The sequence below is a fragment of the Benincasa hispida genome, chromosome 11 (genome assembly GCF_027475165.1).
Source record: "Benincasa hispida cultivar pf3 chromosome 11, pf3_genome.v1.1, whole genome shotgun sequence".
Lineage (NCBI taxonomy): Eukaryota > Viridiplantae > Streptophyta > Magnoliopsida > Cucurbitales > Cucurbitaceae > Benincasa > Benincasa hispida.
Genome location: NC_143488.1, coordinates 58874555 through 58895015, shown reverse-complemented (window position 1 = coordinate 58895015; position 20461 = coordinate 58874555).

Below are 20461 nucleotides of genomic sequence, written 5' to 3'. Positions count from 1 at the left end.
GGATTGTTTTCGTTAATGTGTTACTTTTGTGATACATGCGACCGGGTTTTACAATTCCTAAAGTTTGTGTGTTTGTACATGAATATAAATTGCGGTAAAATAAAGTTGCGTTAATAAAATAAATTGCGATGAAAATAAACCTAAGCTAATGTAAAACAAGATACAAGATACATGATATACATGATATACATGATACTGAGTGTGAGGCTGACTGTGAAGTTTATACAGAGGATCGTGGTATGCGATGGCAAGTCTTTATGGATGGATCAGAAATAGAAGGGATAATTAGTAAAAACATCACAAGTTTTTTAATTGTGTTAAAGATACAACTAAAGTTCCACTTTTCCTTGGCGTACACCTCTCGGTGATCGGCCGCGCTCCCATATCTCTATGGTGAAACAGGGATGAACGTGATGAATGCAAGGTTGCTTCCATCTCTGGAAGTACTTCTTGCTTTAGTTAACGCATTCTTCCAACCCTCTCTCGATAGGCGGAATAACATCTTCACTTATGCTCTCACAGGTGAAGATTCCATCGAGCATACTTTGACTAAACATAATTATTTTCTTAACCCAATTAATTTACTTGCTTAATTTTTGCTAATTACCCAAGGGATTAAGAAAACGTCATGGAGAAAATGAATTATGGATGAATGGAAATATACAGAGAGATGATAATGGAAAAGATCATAACATTCAATACTAAGATTAAGCGTCTGATACACGATGTGAATGATAGACTAAGAAGATGAATACAAGTGATGATAAAGAAATAGTAACAAATACAGAAGAGTGTCAACGTCTTGACACAGATGTACACGAAGGTTTTGCTTGCCGGCGTGTGGAATGGATGAAGAGAAGAGCTTCCCTCTCAGGCTTGCTCGTCTGGTAGAGGTGACCTTCGTATAGAGCTTCACGGTGGGGATCGAAAGGATTCTTTGCCCAGAGACTCACCTCTCGGCCTTGTCTCTTAATTCTTCCCGGATCTACTCTGATTAGTCGCTCAACCAGTCTCTCTCTTAGATCAGTATATACATGTTTCTATGTATTCAAGCATATCTTTTAGTGAATTCTCAGAGGCTATTTATAGGTGAAGCTTGACTCTCTGAATTGTGGTCCCCACTTTATTTTTATGGCAGTTCTTGAAATGGTGGAGTGAATATTTCTTATGTTACACAATCAATCCCGTCAGAAATGCACAACGGTCAGCTATATACGCATCAGAATCCTCCGCATTTGCGTTGCTCTTTCACATCTTTGATCGTTTGCCTGCATGCGGTGTTGTTTTTTTATTATCACATGCGGTTGAAGTTAAGCTCTTGATCGATTTTCGTATGCGCCGTCATTGCATTGATCGTTTCTTCATTCTTGATTGATGGGCGCAATGCGACGTAGATGCGTTGTTCATTTTATCTTGAGCCATGAACGCATGTGGTGACTTGATTTCCTGCAAAATAGAACATAAACATTCTATTCTACCATCGCAATGGTGTTACTAGGTGTATTGACGACAATTTATAATTCTTGCATTTCTTAGCCAATTTCTATACAATTGACGCAACTTTCCTTTCTTTTGGCAGCAATATCTAAATAAAATATATAAATAACTTGTATTTCTACAAGTAATCATATGTTCAGAGGAGAAAGAGAGAATCTTCCTACTTGTTTAATATCTCATGTAAAGGCTAGAAAGTTGTCGAGTAAAGATTGTACTATTGGGGTTGATGCCCTAAATCTCGTAGACTTCGTAGTTTGTAATTCTTTTGTACACGAATTATTTATTTAATTAAATAAGAAGTTATTTTATTCAACATTGAGTTTACATTAACACAATCTAGTAAATTAAGATCTAAGGTTATTTTTAAGTAATAATCTAAATGGTAGTATATGGATAAGGTTGGGTACCTTATCCTGGTGATACTACAGATCAATCCACTTTGTAATTGTTACAATAGTTGTAAAGTGTTACAAATGATTTTATCCTAATCGTTGATGTGGAGACATGTGAGTGGAGGATCAATGGTACTTAAGGAGTTAGATATAATTATATGGGTAAGACGGTAACTTGATCCAACTGTAGTTACGAGCAATTCGTGAAGGGTCGACTTATCATTGAATGGTTATATCAATGGATACAGAAAGATATCTATAGTGTGAAGACTGCAGTCGTAGGTCTTTAGTGTTGGGGTTGATGCCCTAAAGTCTCGTGTCCTGTAGTTTATAAACAGTTTGTACGAACGCTTGTGTTGTATAATATATGATATTTACTTCACATCTTGTATTTTGTTCAATTACTTATTTTATTTGCTTTACCATAAACCAATACACATAAAATCCTTGGTTATCTGTATGTGACTCAAACATGTATGTGGTGACATACAAGTGGTGAAGGATCTCATACCGAGAGTTCCATGAGTGGGATTAGATCGCTCCGATTTCACAGTGACCAAAACATAAACGACATATATTCAACACATACAGTTATGCATATAATCTAATTATTGGCATGCTCAGAATACAGTAAAAATCAACAAGGAAAGGGTTCATACCAGATGAAGATACTCTTCGAATGTCTGAACCCTAAGCAATGGAAACCTCCAACGGATCTACCAGCACCCGGCGAGTATGTCGACTGCAACAGCACGATCAGAAAGTACACGAACACTGCAGCAAGGACGACGTCAAAAACCCAAAGAGTAGGCTTTGTTGAGTTTGGTAGAGTACAAAGAAGAAGGCGTCGTGTAGACGATAAGCAAGTGGGAGATGAAACTCTGCTATCGTATAGCGGAAATGCTTATCGTATAGTAGAGCTACACGATTGTGTATGAAAGACTGAACAATCGTTTAGGAAAAATGTATACGATCATTTAGAGAAAACGTGAGGTAGACAATCGTTTAGACGAACGAAATTCTATCGTATAAGCTCTCGCGATTGCTTTCACAGATTCTTTTTGGGCACGGGCGATAATACGAATGCACGATTGATAAAAATGAAAATGATTTTCATTTTAATCCGCCGTCCAAATGTGGATAAATCTGTTAATTATCAAATAATTAATCAATTAATTAAATTAATAAATATAATTATATTATATTTATATCCTATAGTTTGATATCATATATCTACTATAATATTTTCTCCTCTACTTGATATAAATCATATTTATATCTAATTTCCTCCAAAATAATGTATCTCATACATTTAGCCAATTATATCATATATAATTAACCAGTCCAATTATATCATATATAATTGAACTTCCTCTTATCAATTTGAACATTTCAAATTAACCCAAACACTGGTTCTCGACTTTATCCAAGCTACCTAGGTGACCTAATGGACCTGTAGCTCGAAGCTCCAACGGTATGTGAATAGCTTACTAAACTCTCTAGCCACGAGATCCACCATCCATTAACTGTCAGTGATTCCACTAAAGACCAACAACTGAACTCTTCTTACCACAGATATATTTCTGTGTCCATTGGATATAACCAATCATGAGTACGATGACCCTTCACAGATGCTCGTAAGTACAGTTGGGCTAATTTACCGTTTTGCCTCTATAGTTACATCTCACTCCTTAAGTACCACTGATTTCTTTAATGAACAATACAATATAGTCCAACTGTGTGTGAACACCTCTCGGGCCAAGAGAAGGTGTGGCGCCATATCATTCAAGCCCCGGAATCAGCCCTTAAGGGAGCCATCTATCTACTTACCCCTGCCTCGGGGAAGGAGTGAATTCCATCTTGTGTAGTTGAGTTCCAAGCTCCCAAATCAGACGAATCCCCAAAATGGTAGGTTTGAAACGGCGACCTGGCCACTCGCACCCATACAAATCAAAGGACCGCCCTCAATGGCAGGAGTTCCCAACTCACTCATGATTTAGGTCATGTTACCTATGGTCATCCTAGTGAAGTGGTCTCTTTCATAAATGGTGTTATATAACGAGACGTTAACTATAACTTGTAGAAATACAAGTTATTTGCCACCTTATCTAGATATTGCGGCCAAAAGATAGTAATTATGCACCAATTGTATGAAAATTAGCCTAGTATTGCAATAATTATAAATGTCTGCGATTACACCCACTAACACCAAAAAGATGGAAGACAAGTTGAACTTTACTCTGTTTTGCAAGAGACCAAGTCACCGCTTGCGCTCAAGGCTCACGAGAGACTAATCAATGCATCTCTGTCACATTGCGCTCGTCAATCAATAATGAAGAGACGAATACCGCAATGGCTGTGCAATGCGACAGTCGATCCAAGAGCTGTGTTTCAACCGCATGCGGTAATAAAAACAAACACCGCATGCGAACTATGATTGAAAGATGCAGCTGAGCAACGCAAGAGCGGAGGATTGAGACACGTGTACAACTAACAGTTGTGCAGAATTGACGGTCTGATTGCATAACAGAAGGAATAATATCCCTCCATCTTCGGAATTATCATAACCATGAATGGGCCTAGACATATCTAGAATAACTTCCAGGTCTATCAAGAACTTCCTATGCCAAACGGCCTCCTTAGCAGCTTCGCAAGCCGCTATGTAATCGGCCTCCATAGTGGAGTCGGCGATGCACCCTAACTTAGTGCTTCGCCACAGTACAACTCCTTCGTTAAGAGTAAAGATTGACCCTGATGTGGACTTACGAGAGTCTTTATCAGTCTGAAAGTCAGAATCCGTGTATCCTGTAAGGATCAAATCCCTCGAACCATACATGAGCATATAGTCCCTCGTTCTCTGAAGATACTTGAGGCTGTTCTTCACTACAGTCCAGTGACCCTGGCCTGAGTTAGATTGATACCTACTGACTATGCCCACAGTGTAGCAGATGTCTGGACGAGTACAGAGCATCGCGTACATCAAACTACCAACGGAAGACGCATATGGGACCCGTCTCATCTCCTCAACCTCTTGAGGCATCTTAGGACACATTTCCTTAAACAAAGTGACTCCATGCCAGAACGGCAGTAGGCCCCTCTTGGAGTCCTGCATCGAGTACTTGAGCAACATCTTGTCAATGTACGATTCCTTAGACAGTGCTAGCACTTTGTTCTTACGATCCCGAAAGATCTGTATACCTAGAACAAACTGAGCCTCTCCCAAATCTTTCATTTGGAATTGGGTCGCTAGCCAGTTCTTAACTACAGTCAGTAGACCTACATCATTCCCAATGAGTAGGATATCGTCTACATACAACACTAAGAAGACTACTGAAGCGTTGATGATCTTTTTGTAGACACAAAGTTTATCAATGTTTTGGTCAAAGTCATACGACTTGATCGTAGCATCAAATCGTATGTTCCAAGATCGAGATGTCTATTTCAGTCCATAAATGGACCGATTCAGTTTGCAAACCTTTTGCTCTTGACCTTGGGCTATGAATCCGTCGGGTTGCACCATATAAATGGTCTCCTCAAGATTGCCATTCAGAAAGGTTGTCTTGATGTCCATTTGCTAGATCTCATAATTATAATAAGCTGCAATGGAGAGGAGGATATGGATCGACTTTAACATGGTAACAGGCGAGAAAGTCTTCTCATAGTCGACTGTTTCTACCTGGGTATAACCCTTTACCAGAAGTCGAGCCTTAAAGGTCTGTACCTTCCCATCAACACCCCGTTTACGCTTGTAGATCCATTTAAAACCTATAGGGAAAACCCCATCGGGCGGATCTACAAGATCCCATACTGAGTTGAAGTACATCGACTCCATCTCGAGATCCATGGCCTTGACCCATTCATCCTGATCAACATCCTCTTTTGCCTTCTTATAAGACAACGGATACTCAATGTCGCCATCTGCTACCATAGCAAGGATTTCGTGAAACCCAGATAGCGAATGGGTGGGTTCGCAACCATCCCACTACGTCGAGGTTCCCTCAACTCTTGAGGTGGAACCTACTTACTGGATGAACTCCCATCAACAACTCTTGTTGATGTAGCAGGCTCTTCAACAACTCTTGTTGAAGTTTCAGTAGTTTCATTGGAAAGCTGACGGAGCACGACTTTGCTCCATGGACTGTGCTCCCTTATATGATCCTCCTCCAGGAAAGTAGCGTTTGTTGAAACAAACACCCCATTTTTCGTTGGATCATAAAAATAACCCCCTCGTGTAACTTTGGGGTAGCCTACAAAGAGGCATAATCTCGACCATTGTTCCAACTTCTTGGGATTAGCCTCAAGCATATGTGCAGGGCAACCCTAAATGCAGAAATGATGTAAACTAGCTTTACGCCTGTTTCACTACTCTAGAGGTGTTCTTGCAACACTCTTAGAGGGAACACAATTGAGTATGTACACCGCAGTCTCCATTGCAAAACCCCAAAACGAGTCCGGTAAGGAAGCATAACTCATCATCGAGCAAACCATGTCTAATAAGGTCCTATTTCTCCTCTCCGCTACACCATTCTGCTGAGGTGTACCCAACGCTGAGAGTTGGGAAACGATTCCATGTTCTATCAAACAGTCTTGGAATGCAGAGTCCAAAAATTCTCCACCTCGATCTGATCGAAGTGTTTTAATCCGTCTATCCAATGTGTTTTCAACTTCAGCCTTAAACTCTTTGAACTTTTCAAAGAATTCAGACTTCTGTTGCGAAAAATAAACATACTCGTACCTGAAGTAATCATTAGTAAAACTGATAAAATACTCATAGCCACCTCGGGCTCGCATATTCATAGGACCACAAAGGTCAAAAGGTACTAACTCAAGAGGCTCCTTGGCTATAAAACTTTTTCCAGTAAAAGGTCGTTTAGTCATCTTACCCTCAACACACAGGTAAAGAATTTTCTTCTAACTCACTTAGAAGTCCATTCTTCACCAATCTCTCAATCCTATTGAGATTGATGTGCGCTAAATGTAGATGCCAAAGTTGGGCATTTTCTTTTGGAGAAATTCGTTGACGTTTTGATTGAATTACGACAGTTCTGAACATTTTTATATTATAGAGGAATTAATGGCTAACAACCTTAGCACATATAAATTTGATTCCAGATTTGCTGTGCAAATAAAAACACCATATTTATGAACAAACGCTTTACTCAAATTAAAAGAAATAGTGTATTTACATTGCAATAAGCACTTTATAGAAATAAGGTTTCTTTTTAGTTCAGGAACAATATATACATCATTTAAAATTAGAAACCTATTCTATAAAGCTAACTGGAGTCCTCCCACTGCCACAGCTGAGACGACATGTACAGTGCCTACTCGCATTGTCATTTCACCAGCCTCCAGCTGTCGCCAAGATCTAATCCCCTAAAAAGAAGAACAAACATGATTAGTGGTGCCTGAATCAATTATCTAGGCTGAATCATCATTCTCCACTAAACAAGTTTCAAGCACAAGTAAATCACATTTACCTTTATCTGCCTTGGCCTTAGCCTTAGCTGCTTTCTTCTCCTTCACATACCGAGGATAGTTCCTCTTTCAATGTCCATCTTGGTTGCAATGGAAACACTTTCCCTTAGCAATTGGTGGACGCCTCCTCGGGGCGACAGGCGATGGGTTAGTAGGTGCCTTCCCTTTTCCTTTACCACCCTTCTTCTTCTTCCCCTTTCCAGAGTTAGAAGTAGAAGGTGCAGACTTCGTTCCTGAGTCGAACCTCTATGGAACGTCCTTGAGGATAAAGCAACATTTGCCTCACCTTTCTACCTCTCTTTACTTTTCAGTAAAGATTGGTATGTCTGCAACTCGTTGAGGAGAGTTGTAAGGTTATATTTCACTTTGTTAAGAATCACATTGCTAACAAAGTATAGGAAGCTCTCCGGCAAAGAATGCAGGATTATGCTAACCTGGCTGCCCTCATCGATGGTAGACCTATTCAACTCCGCCACATTGAAGTGGACCATCATGTTTAGCACATGTTCATGAACAGAGGTGCCTTCTTGCATTTTGGAGTTGAATATGTATTTAAAAGCCTCATGCATAAGCTGTTTAGACGGTTGTCCAAACATCCCTTATAGGGACTCCATGATCTCACGAGCTGAGACCATAGGCTCATGCTTTTTGGCCAAGACGTCGGAAAGACTTGCCAAGATATAGGCTCGGGCCTTCTCATTCGCCTTTGTCCATCGCTCGTATGCCTCCTAAACATTTCGAGAAGCATTTGGGGTTGGAATAGGAAGACAGGACTCCGTGAGAGTGAACATGAGATCCTCGATGATTAGGATCGTCGTGATCATGTGTTTCCATGTTGAAAAATTGCCAGTTAATTTTTCGACGCTTAACAACGATAAGGTGGTTGTAGCCATTTGAAAAAGTTGCTAAAAAAATGAACAAATCTTTATTAGATTTTGCTAAACCACTTTTAAACCAATTTGTTTTGCAAAACAGTTTCAAGTACCCTAAGTTGTAGACTTCTATTTTGCAATGATGCCCTAGTGAGTCAGGACAAATGCCACCGGTGGGGTGATCAGTTGCCCCGTCAATGGGATGAGACATTCTCAACCATTAGGTAGAACCAACTCTTAGAACTAAACCTAACAACCACCATTTTTTCGGTCCATAATCGTTAACCTTTAACTATTCTGTGTAAGTGTAACCCCTCGTTTTCGGTGCCAGAGTCCCGCCCTAATGCGCTTACCACAGGGAAAAGACAGATTAGGACAAAAGATTAAGTTACCTTATCCTCTTACAGGAGATCAAATAAAGAAAAACGCAAAACTACCAACCTTTAGGGGGACACTCCCAGGGTGCCTCAAGGCGATGCGCAGTAACTTTATTCACCTAACGAGGGAGACCGAGGGATGTGCTGTTGCACTTCCCGCTCCCATTTACTATGAACATTCTCTCCATCCACCTTGATATTGACCTACCCAAACACCATCCATTGGGGGGACACGCCAAAGGTGCCGCGAGGCCGAGGATAGATCTCACGGTGTGGACTTTAGGAGAAAAGTGAAATGTTTAAGTGAAGCATCTTATCCCCTAAGTACCTCCCACTGAATGTTCTACCTAGGGATTCATTAACCTAGACAATCCAACTACTGATTTTAGTTTAAGTGGTCTTTTTAAAGCTTGTTCATAAACAACGTTTGTTTATGAAATGTAAACATATTCAAGTAGTCACATTTAAACACTTTAATGGACTGCCCTTAACTTGCATGCATGCATCAAATCTATCTAATTCACCTTTCCAGGTAAGTTCCCAGGTAGGGGTGTTACGTTTCCGTCAACTTAAATACCCCAGCCTAGAAAAAACCCGCCTTAGACAAAGGTCCCTTTTAGATAGATTTGCTACACTTTAACCTTTTATTAGCTAATTTAATCCTATTAAACTGATTAAAAGATTAAAGCCTTAGGGTTGCTAATCATATTAGAACCGTGATCTTAGGTCTATGTGATCCAAGTTTTAAACATTTTAAAACTGTGAATTAAACCTAAGTGAGCATGCATGTCTTTCTTATTTCTTTTAGTTCTAATTTCTCTTTAACTCTTAAAAAGAAACAACTAAAAAACATTGCGCATAACAAGGCGTTTATAACATTTATAAAGTAACCTATGTGTCATGCTTCATGCAATGTCTGGTCATTACTATATAACTTTTATATTACACGTAATAACCAAGCAAACATGCTATAATTCACCCTTATACTATAACAATTATAATATAAAGATGATGCATGCCAATTCTTTTTATGCATGCATAAATATAACTCTTATATTATATGATACATGAGCATGCACTTACATAATTAAAAATCATGCTTCTCTAAATTACAACAATTACAATAAAGAGATGATGCATGATCATTGCATAACCTAAGGTGGGATTTACTATATGTGCATACCATATGACATATAAAACATACATTGCATGTATTAAACAAAGAGATTAATGGACCGAGATGAGCCTTTAAGCCAAAAAAATCGAAATGAAAAACCCTATCTATTACATTTTTTATTGAGCAAACCGGTTCACAGGCGAACCGGGTCTTGAACTGCCAGGAGGTCTTCATCGTGTAGCGAACTCCAGCAGGTAGACGATCATTCAGTGCGCACTAGACGATAGGAACATTAGCAAATGATCGCGTAGATGACGACGAAGCTGTGAAGCCTGATCGTCCATGCGATTGTGCAGCGCGACGACAGGTAAACGATTTACCTTGAGTTACTAAGCGATCGTTTAGTCAGTTATTAAGCGATGAAGCTTGCTGACCTAAATGATCGTCTAGCGCGCTTTAAACAATACGCGAGTGCCACATCGTCTAACCGATGCGTGCAACTTGGTAAACAATTTACCTTACGATGCTAAGCGATCGTTGAGTCAGTTATTAAGCGATGAAGCTTGCTGACCTAAACGATCATCTAGCGCGTGTGCGTATTAAATGATACTCAGTGATCATATGCCCAATCGTCAACCCGATACGACCAACTCTTGATCGCATACCCCATCGTTTAACTGAGGAGTTCAACCGCAATCGCATACTCTTTCATCTTCACGATGCGATGGACAACGATCGCATAGAATTTCTTCTGCACGATGCGATCAACTGTAGATCATCTCCTTCCTCGAAGAGCCGCGACCTTTGCCCAAAACTTCGACGAACGACTCAAGACTTCAAACATTTTGAATGCAGACTCGACTACGATTATTTATGCCCAAAAACGCAGAGGCCTTTACAAACAACTACAAATGTAAAAGGAATTAAACAAACCAAGGCAATTCATCCCGAAAACATCCATTAATTCAACACATCCACAGCAGAATTAACATTTAAAACAGTGTAGAAATGCATCCACCATGAATGTATACGTTATTTCGTTGCAACAGATGAAATCAGAGTATTAGAAACCTGGCTCTGATACCAATTGAAGGATCTCAGACCAAGAGTTCCATGAGTGGGTTTAGATCTCTCTGATTTCACAGTGACTGAAACATAAACGACATACATTCAACACATATAATTATGTATATAATCTAATTATCGGCATGCTCAAAATACAGTAAAAATCAACAAAGAAACAACTCATACCAGATGAAGACACTCTTCGAATGTCTGACCCTAAGTAGCGGAAACCTCTAATGGATCTACCAGCACCCGACGAGTATGTCAACTACAACAGCACGATCAGAAAGTACACAAACACTGCAGTAGGGACGACACCATCACAAGAGAAACCCTGGTATCCTCGGCATAAAAAACCCAAAGAGTGGGCTTTGGTGAGTTTGGTAGAGTACGGAAGAGAAGGCGTCGTGTAGATGACAAGCAAGTGGGAGATGAAACTGCTATCATATAGTGAAAATGCTTATCGTATAGTAGAGCTACACGATCGTGTATGAAAGACTGAATGATCATTTAGGAAAAACGTATACGACCGTTTAGAGAAAACGTGAGGTAGACGATCATTTAGACGGACGAGCTTCTATCGTATAGGATCTCATGATCGCTTTCACGGATTCTTTTTGGGCGCGGGCGATAATACGAATGCACAATTGATAAAAATGAAAACGATTTTCATTTTAATCCGCCAGTTACCATAACCATTGCAGCCCACTTCCCAAGTCCAAACGTGGATAAATCCGTTAGTTATCAAATAATTAATCAATTAATTTAATTAATAAATATAATCATATTATATTTATATCTTATAGTTTGATATCATATATCTACTATAATATTTTCTCCTCTAGTTGATATAAATCATATTTATATCTAATTATGTATCTCATACATTTAACCAATTATATCATATATAAATAACTAGTCCAATTATATCATATATAATTGAACTTCCTCTTGTCAATTTGAACATTTCAAATTAATCCAAACACTGGTTCTCGACTTTATCCAAGCTACCCAGGTGACCTAATGGACCTGTGGCTCGAAGCTCCAACGGTACGTGAATAGCTGACTAAACTCTTTAGCCATGAGATCCACCAAGACCAACAACTGAACTCTTCTTACCACAAATATATTTTTGTGTCCATCGGATATAACCAATCATGAGTACGATGACCTTTCACAGATGCTCGTAAGTACAGCTGGGCCAATTTACCATTTTTTCCCCTGTCTACATCTCAGTTCTTAAGTACCACGGATTCCTCTAATGAACAATACAACATAGTCCAACTATGTGTGAACACCTTCGGGCGAAGAGAATGTGTGTGGCGCCACATCGTTCAAGCCCCGAAATCAGCCCTTAAGGGAGCCATTTATCTACTTACCCCTGCCTCGGGGAAGGAGTGAATTCCATCTTGTGTAGCTGAGTTCCCAGCTCCCAAATCAGACGAATCCCTAAAATGGTAGGTTTGAATCGGCGACCAGGCCATTCGCACCCATACAAATCAAATGACCGCTCTCAATGGTAGGAGTTCCCAACTCATTCAGGATTGAGGTGATGTTACCTATGGTCATCCTTATGAAGTGAAGTCTCTGTCATGAACGATGTTATATAACGAGATGTTAACACTTCGTGGTCAGGTCTTATACAAAATCTTTGTATAGGATGCCCCCGTTTGCATGTCCCCAACACGAATGATGAGGAACAGACCATCTGTGACAAGTCACAATACTTGTGACCATTCCACAAAGCGGGCCGCGTCCGTAGCGTTACCAAGATAAGGTTTCCCTACTTTATCCATTTTCTACAGACCATTTTGGTTATCGCTCGAGACATGATCCACTTGTATGTCACCACATACATGCTTGTGTCACATATAGATAACCAGGGATTTTATGTTTATTGGTTTGTGGTAAAGCAAATAAAACAAATAACTGAGCAAAATACAAGATGTTAAGTAAATATCATATATTAACAACATAAGTGTCCGTACATACTATTTACAAACTACAGGACACGAGATTTTAGGGCATCAACCCCAACAGTTGATCATGTCTTGAGTGATAACCAAAATGGTATGTAGTATATGAATATAGGAGGGAAACCTTATCTGGTAACGCTATGGATGCGGCCCACTTTGTGGAATGGTTACAAGTGTTGTGACTTGTCATAGATGGTCTAATCCTGATCATTCGTGTTGGGTACATGCGAGCGGGGGCATCCTATACAAAGAGTTTGTATAAGACCTGACCACGAAGTTTTCACGTCTCGTTATATAACACCGTTCATGACAGAGGCGTCACTTCATTAGGATGACCATAGGTAACATGACCTCAATTCTAAGTGAGTTGGGAACTCCTACCATTGAGGGTGGTCCTTTGATTTGTATAGGTGCGAGTGGCCAAGTCGCCGATTCAAACCTACCATTTTAGGGATTCGTCTGATTTGGGAGCTGGGAACTCAACTACACAAGATGGAATTCACTTCATCCCCTAGGCAGGGGTAAGTAGATAGATAACTCCCTTAAGGGCTGATTCACATATCTACTATAGTATTTTCTCCTCTACTTGATATAAATCATATTTATATCTAATTTCCTCCAAAATAATGTATCTCATACATTTAGCCAATTATATCATATATAATCGAACTTTCTCTTGTCAATTTGAACATTTAAAATTAACCCAAACACTGGTTCTCAACTTTATCCATGCTACCCATGGGTTCTAATGGACTTGTGGCTTGAAGTTCCATTAGTCCGTGAATAGCTGACTAAACTCTTTAGCCACGAGATCCATCATTGATAACGGGCAGAAATGCACGTTATTACAGTGCTAAGTTATTAAACAATGAAGGTTTGTGTTGATAAAATATGTTAGATTACGTCCAAAAAGCATTAAGTTCATAACATTGCGGTCGCATGCATTCATCGCATAGAAACAGTTAATTTTTGTATTTTTATGCAGAATATGCATTGATGCAAGGCGAAAAGCGCGATCACAAGAAATCAATGATCGAGCGCAGCATTACTGCAAGGCTTTGTGTTGATTTGTGCTCGCAAACATTTGCTCAAGAAGGATTTCCGCATAGAGCCGGTGCAACTTGGTGGGCGCATCTGGGTGAAAGGCATAATTAATCACGATGGGACAGAAAGCTGATGATGGTCGAATCCAAATTAAGTTGAGAAGCCGCTAACGATAACAAGTACACTCAGCTTTTCGGTGACAAATATTTGGTGCATTAATCAGAGAATTAAAGTCATCCCATCTGTGCAATCATAAGAGAGAAGTCGCCGTTCACCCTGAAGCTCTATAAATACGGAAGGCAGCCTTCAGAAAAGGGGTCAGCAAGTTCGAAGAGTTAGAGAATTTTCCTTAGATAGTTTAGCCTTGCTCTTAGATTTTCTTTTATTTTAAGGCGGAAGCAAGAGAAGCGAGACTGTTCCGAGAGTTCGTTCCGGTGAACTTGGGAGAGTGTCGAAAGCTTTTAGATCAGAGAGAGGGCCAGCTTCTGTGGAAGCAGGAATATCTTTTGAACCGAATAGAGTTGATAGTGTAAAAGTCTTGGGAAGTAAGAGATTGCTACCAGGCTCTATACCCATATCTTCCATTGTTATTTTGTACTCAAACTCATCTATAGAAATGGAGTTTACTTCTCTATATCTGTTCACTCTCTGTTATTTACGCATGAGTAGCTAAATCTGTTGAATGGGTTGAGAAGCACTTGACTAGCATAACTGGGGATCTTCATTCTATGTGTTTATCTTGTATTATGTATGCTTCATTCGTCCATTAGAGATACTTGGAAGGGTAGTCTAAGGACAGGATCTAGGCTTGGAAAAGTCAGGTTAGAATCTAGGCTCGGGAGAGTCAAATTAGAATGCATAATCAAGAGATAGAAGCTTAGGAATAAGCATTGTCTGCTATTAACGCATCACATGCATCCTAGAGATAGGATATGATTGTGTGCAGTCACGTTGTCTTTGTGTGCAACTTGTATCATCACATAGGAAAAGAGTAGAGACTTAGGAATAAGCTCTATGGACACTTTTTCATTCAACACATGCATCCTAGACTTAGGAGCGTCGCATTTGCATTGGAAAATGATTTGTTGTGCATGAGTGTAGCATGATTGCATAGTCTGACGCATTCCCAGGTAATGCTAGTTAAAGACGTTCTCAACCTGTTCCTCCGCATACTCAGTACATCTATCACATACTCAAACTTTTCTCAAATTTGTTGCATTTGTTTATTTTTATTACTGAAAATAGCAATCCAAACAACTATTGATTTATTTCGTTACAACAAAGTCTTATGAGAAATTATCACTGCATATTTTTTTCGCAAGTCCCTGAGTTCGACCCTGGACTTACCAAGAAACTCAGTGGGCTTTATACTTGGATTCCACTAAGAAAGCTTGTTGCTCAATGCAATTCTATCACCGCATTTCATTTCATATTTTCACCTCATAAAATAATGCATCAACAATCTGTTAACTGTCAGATATTCCACTAAAGACCAACAGCTGAACTCTTCTTACCACAGATATATTTCTGTGTCCATCGGATATAATCAATCATATGTACGATGACCCTTCACAGATGCTCATAAGTACAACTGGGCCAAATTACCGTTTTGCCCCTGTAGTTACATCTCACTCCTTAAGTACCGCTGAATCCTCTAATGAACAATACAACGTAGTCCAACTATGTGTGAACACCTCTTGGGCCAAGAGAAGGTGTGTGGCGCCACATCGTTCAAGCTCTGGAATCAGCCTTTAATAGAGCTATCTATCTACTTACCCCTGCCTTGGGGAAGGAGTGAATTCCATCTTGTGTAGCTGAGTTCCCAGCTCTCAAATCAGAAGAATCCCCAAAATGGTAGGTTTGAATCGGCGACATGGCCATTCACACCCATACAAATCAAAGGACCGCCCTCAATGGCAGGAGTTCCCAACTCACTCAAGATTGAGGTCATGTTACCTATGGTCATCTAGTGAAGTGAAGTCTCTGTCTTATACAAACGGTGTTATATAACGAGACATTAACACTTCATGGTCAGGTCTTATACAAACTCTTTGTATAGGACGCCCCTACTCGCATGTCCCCAACATGAATGATCAGGATCATACTGTAACGAAGATTTTTGTCTGTCCTTTATTAAGCATGCACTATGATGATGAAAATGATTCAAGTCCATGTTGCCATAAACTTGATGACATAATTTTTATCTTTTTATCTTTATCTAACTCTAACGCATGGCTTTTGAATGAAATGAATGATGCTCTAAATATGCTTTCATGTATTTTGCGATAAAGATAATTTTTTATGCTATACTATGTCTAGGTATATGTGGTGTTAATGATATGCTCATAGTATCCGATGAAGTAGTGCGTGTCACAAGTTTCCTTGCGCTGAAACCAAGTATAATTCCAATGCAAGTTTCTCAGAATGATCCGAGGTCGAACACGAGGATTGTTTTCGTTAATGCGATACTGATGTGATACATGCGACTAGTTTTAACAATGAATAAAGAATGTGGGTTTATATAGAAATATAAATTACGATGAAATAAAAATGCGTTGATAAAATAAAATCCTAAACTAATATGATACATGATACTGAGGTCGAGAACTGACTGTGAAGTTGTACAAAGAATCGATTTATGCAATGGCAAGTCTTTATGAATGAAGCAGAAAGAGAAAGAGTAAAAAGTAAAAACATCACAAGTTCATCAATCATGTTAAGGACGCAACTAAGGTTTCGCTTTCCTTTGGCGTACACCTCTCGGTGATCGGCCGCATTCCCATATCTCTATGGTGAAAGAGAGATGAACGTGATGAACGCAAGGTTATTTCCATCTCTGGAAATACTTCTCGCTTTAGTTAACGCATTCTTCCAACCTTCTCTCGATAGGCGGAATAACATCTTCACTTTTACTCTCACAGGTGAAGAGGCCGTCGAACATGCTTTAGCTAAACTTAATTATTTCCTTAACATAGATTAACTCACTCACTTAATTCTCGCTATTTACCCAGGGGATTAAGAACACATCATGGAGAAAATGGATTATGAATGTATGGAAAGAGATAGAGAGATGATAATGGTGACGATCATAACATTTAATTCTAAAATTAAGCGTTTGATACATGTTGTGAATGAAGAACTACAGAAGATGAATACAAAAGATAAAATAGAGGATAGAAACAAATATGGAAAGATTGTCAACATCTTGACACAGATCCCGAATGGAGATTGTGCTTGTCGGCATGTGGAAATGGTGGAGAGGAAAGCTTCCCTCTCAGGCTCGCTTTCCCAGTCGAATTGACCTTTGCACAGAGATTCAATGGCGGGAATTGGAAGAATTCCTTGCTCGGAGACTTACCTCTCGGCCTTGTCTCGTGGTTCTCTCAGATCTACTCTGGACAGTCGCTTCAGGCCAGCCTCTCTCTTAGAATCAGTATATGCACGTCTCTATGTATACATGTATATTTTTTAGTGAATTTGAAGAAGCTATTTATAGGCGAAGCTTGGCTCTTTGAATTTGTGGTCCCCACTGACTAGTTATGGTAGTTCCTGAAATGGCAGAATGAAAATTCCTTCTGTTACGCAATCAATTCGTTAGAAATGCACAACTGAAAGCTGTACACTTGTCAGAATCTTCCGCAAATTCATTTCTCTTCACATTTTCGATCGATCGCCACAGGCGGTGTTGTTTTTTATTACCGCATGCGGTTGAAATTGTGTTGATCGCTAAAGCTCAAGATCGATTGCCGCATGCGCCGTCATTGCGTTGATCATCCCTTCGTTCTTGATTGATGGGCGCAATGCGACGTAGATGCGTTGTTCATTTCGTCTTTGAGCCGTTAACGCATGTGGTGACTTATCTCTTGTAAAACATAACTAAAACATTCTATCTCGCCATCGCAATGGTGTTAGTGGGTGTATTTATGACAATTCATAATTTTCTCATTTCTTAGCCAATTTGTATATTATCGACGCAACTTTTCTTTCTTTTTGCCGCAATATCTAAATAAAACAGTATAAATAACTTGTATTTCTACAAGTTATCACATACCATCTGTGACAAGCCACAACACTTGTGACCATTCCATAAAGCGAGCCGCATCCGTAGCGTTACCAGGATAAGGTTTCCCTCTTATATCCATATACTACAGACCATTTTGGTTATCACTCAAGACATGATCCACTTGTGTGTCACCACATACATGCTTGGGTCACATATAGATAACTAGGGATTTTATGTTTATTGGTTTGTGGTAAAGCAAATAAAACAAGCAACTGAGCAAAATACAAGATGTGAAGTAAATATCATATATTAACAACACAAGCGTTCGTACAAACTATTTACAAACTATAGGACACGAGACTTTAAGGCATCAACCCCAAAATAACCGTCATGCCCCTGTAGTTACATCTAACTCCTTAAGTACCACTGATCCTTCTAATGAACATAAGTCATAGTCCTACTATGATTGAGTCATCTCTTTCAAAGAGAAGCTGTGGCCACTATGTTCAAGCCCTGGAATCAACCCTTAAGGGAGTAATCTCTCTACTTATCCCTACTTCGGGAAAGGTGTGAATTCCATCTTGTGGATTGAGTTCCCAGCTCTCAGATCAGACAAGTCCCTAAAAAGGTAGGCATGTTGAGTTGGTGGCCACTCTCACCTATACTAATCAAAGAGCCGCCCTCAAAGGCAGAAGTTCCCAAAACACTCAGGATTGAGGTCGTGTCACCTATGGTCGTTTAGGTGAGATGTAAGTCTCTAGTATCAACGGCGTTATATACAGAGTCTAGTCATCACGTGGTCCAGGTCTTATAAAAACTCTTTGTATAGGACACCCCTGCTCCGCACGTCTCCACATGAATGGTCAGGATCTACCATCTGTAGTAGTTTACAACACTTGCAAACCTCTACAAAGCGGGCTGTATCCGTAGTGTCACCATGATAAGGTATCCCACCTAAATTCTTATACTACAGACCTATTTAGGTTATCACTTAAGGCATGATCCACTTGTATATCACATATACATGCTTAAGTTCATATAAGATAACCAAGAAGCTTTGTTTATTGGATATGAGTAAATGCCAGAATTAAACAACAATTATTTTATTCATCAAACAATGTGTATCTTTACAAAACAACGAGACTCCGAGAGAATTAGGACACCAATCCCAACATGTGACTGGATCGAGGAGGATTTTGTGAAGTCCTTTTGGCTTCAAAGGTAAGTGTTATTTCTTCCCTTCTTCCTCCCTCGATTAGCATGATGTAAAATTCTCTATATAATGCATATTTTCTGTTTTGTAATTTTAATATGTGAAGAAATGAAAATTGGGATCAATTCTGCTTCCGCTGCAGACCTCACAGTTCCTTTCAATTGGTATTAGAGCGGCGTTCTTGGTACCCAATTTTTCTCTTTTTTTTCCATAATAGAATTTTAGTTTGATGGTGGGTGTTGCATTCTTTTTTTTCTTCATGTTGATGATGAATGGTTGGATGTGGTTTATGATTTATGGATGTTTTCGGGGTTAGGCATTAGATTTATAGCTTTTTTTTTTACAAATTTTTTTTATAAGGACCTGTTGTTTTTGGCATAATGATTGTTATAGATTTTGTAAATTCTTAGTCTTGAGTTATTCATGTTGTTCCCGGTGTTTTCAGGTGAAAATGAGGCCAAAATCAGAGAAGAATCGAAGGTTTTCGCATTTATACAATGACTATTGTACAGTAGCATTGCAACACTATGAAAGGCGAAACTAAATTTTTTTTTGTAGCATTGCAATGCTAGGTCAGAGCATCGCAATGCTCTAAGACGAAAACTTTTTTCCTATTTTAACGCGGTTCAATTCGTGGTTCAGCTTGTTTGTGTCTGGTTCACTTGGTTCGAGTTGTTTGCGGGCGGTTCAAGTTTTGGGCAGTCCGGTTTGTGCAGTTCAAGATCTGGTTCACCTATTTTTAACCGGTTAAGCTATTATTTATGTAATAGTGTTAGATCTAAAAAAAGCTATTATTCCTAGTTTAATTGGGGCTCGTTAGTGGATTTTATGTGTTTATTTCTCTATTTTGTAGGTACCAAGCAATCAAGAGGTAGAATTAATAATTTTGGTGAAGAATGGGGTTAATTTGTAGCAATTTGGAGTTGATTTGAACATTGGACTTTAAAGGAGTTGAAAAGGCCAAAATGCCATTGAGTTCACCGAATCTGAACAACCATTGAGCATCATTGAGTATCATCGAGTAAAAGGCTATCAAGTAATCAAGAAAACACTACTGAGTCAATGAGCATCGAATATCGAGTCGTCGAGCATCAAGTAGCGAGTATCTGGCAGTGGACACAGCGTTACAATGCTACTTCGAGCGTTCTGATGCTTCGAAGTTAAAACGTCGTCAGTGTTCCAACGCATCTCAATGCTTGATTCCAACACTTGGAGGCAGAAGCGACATCATTGCAAAGCTTCTTTAGAGCGTTGCGATGCTATGATGATTGATGGACATGGAGTGGAGCGCACGTGCAAGTGAGTGTTGGACCACGCGTTGGACTTCAAAGCTGATGCTTTTCTCTCGCCGCACCAACGTTGAAATGCTATTCCAAGCATTGCAACGCTGCATTGATCACTATATATTCTTCTCCTCAGCTCTAGGT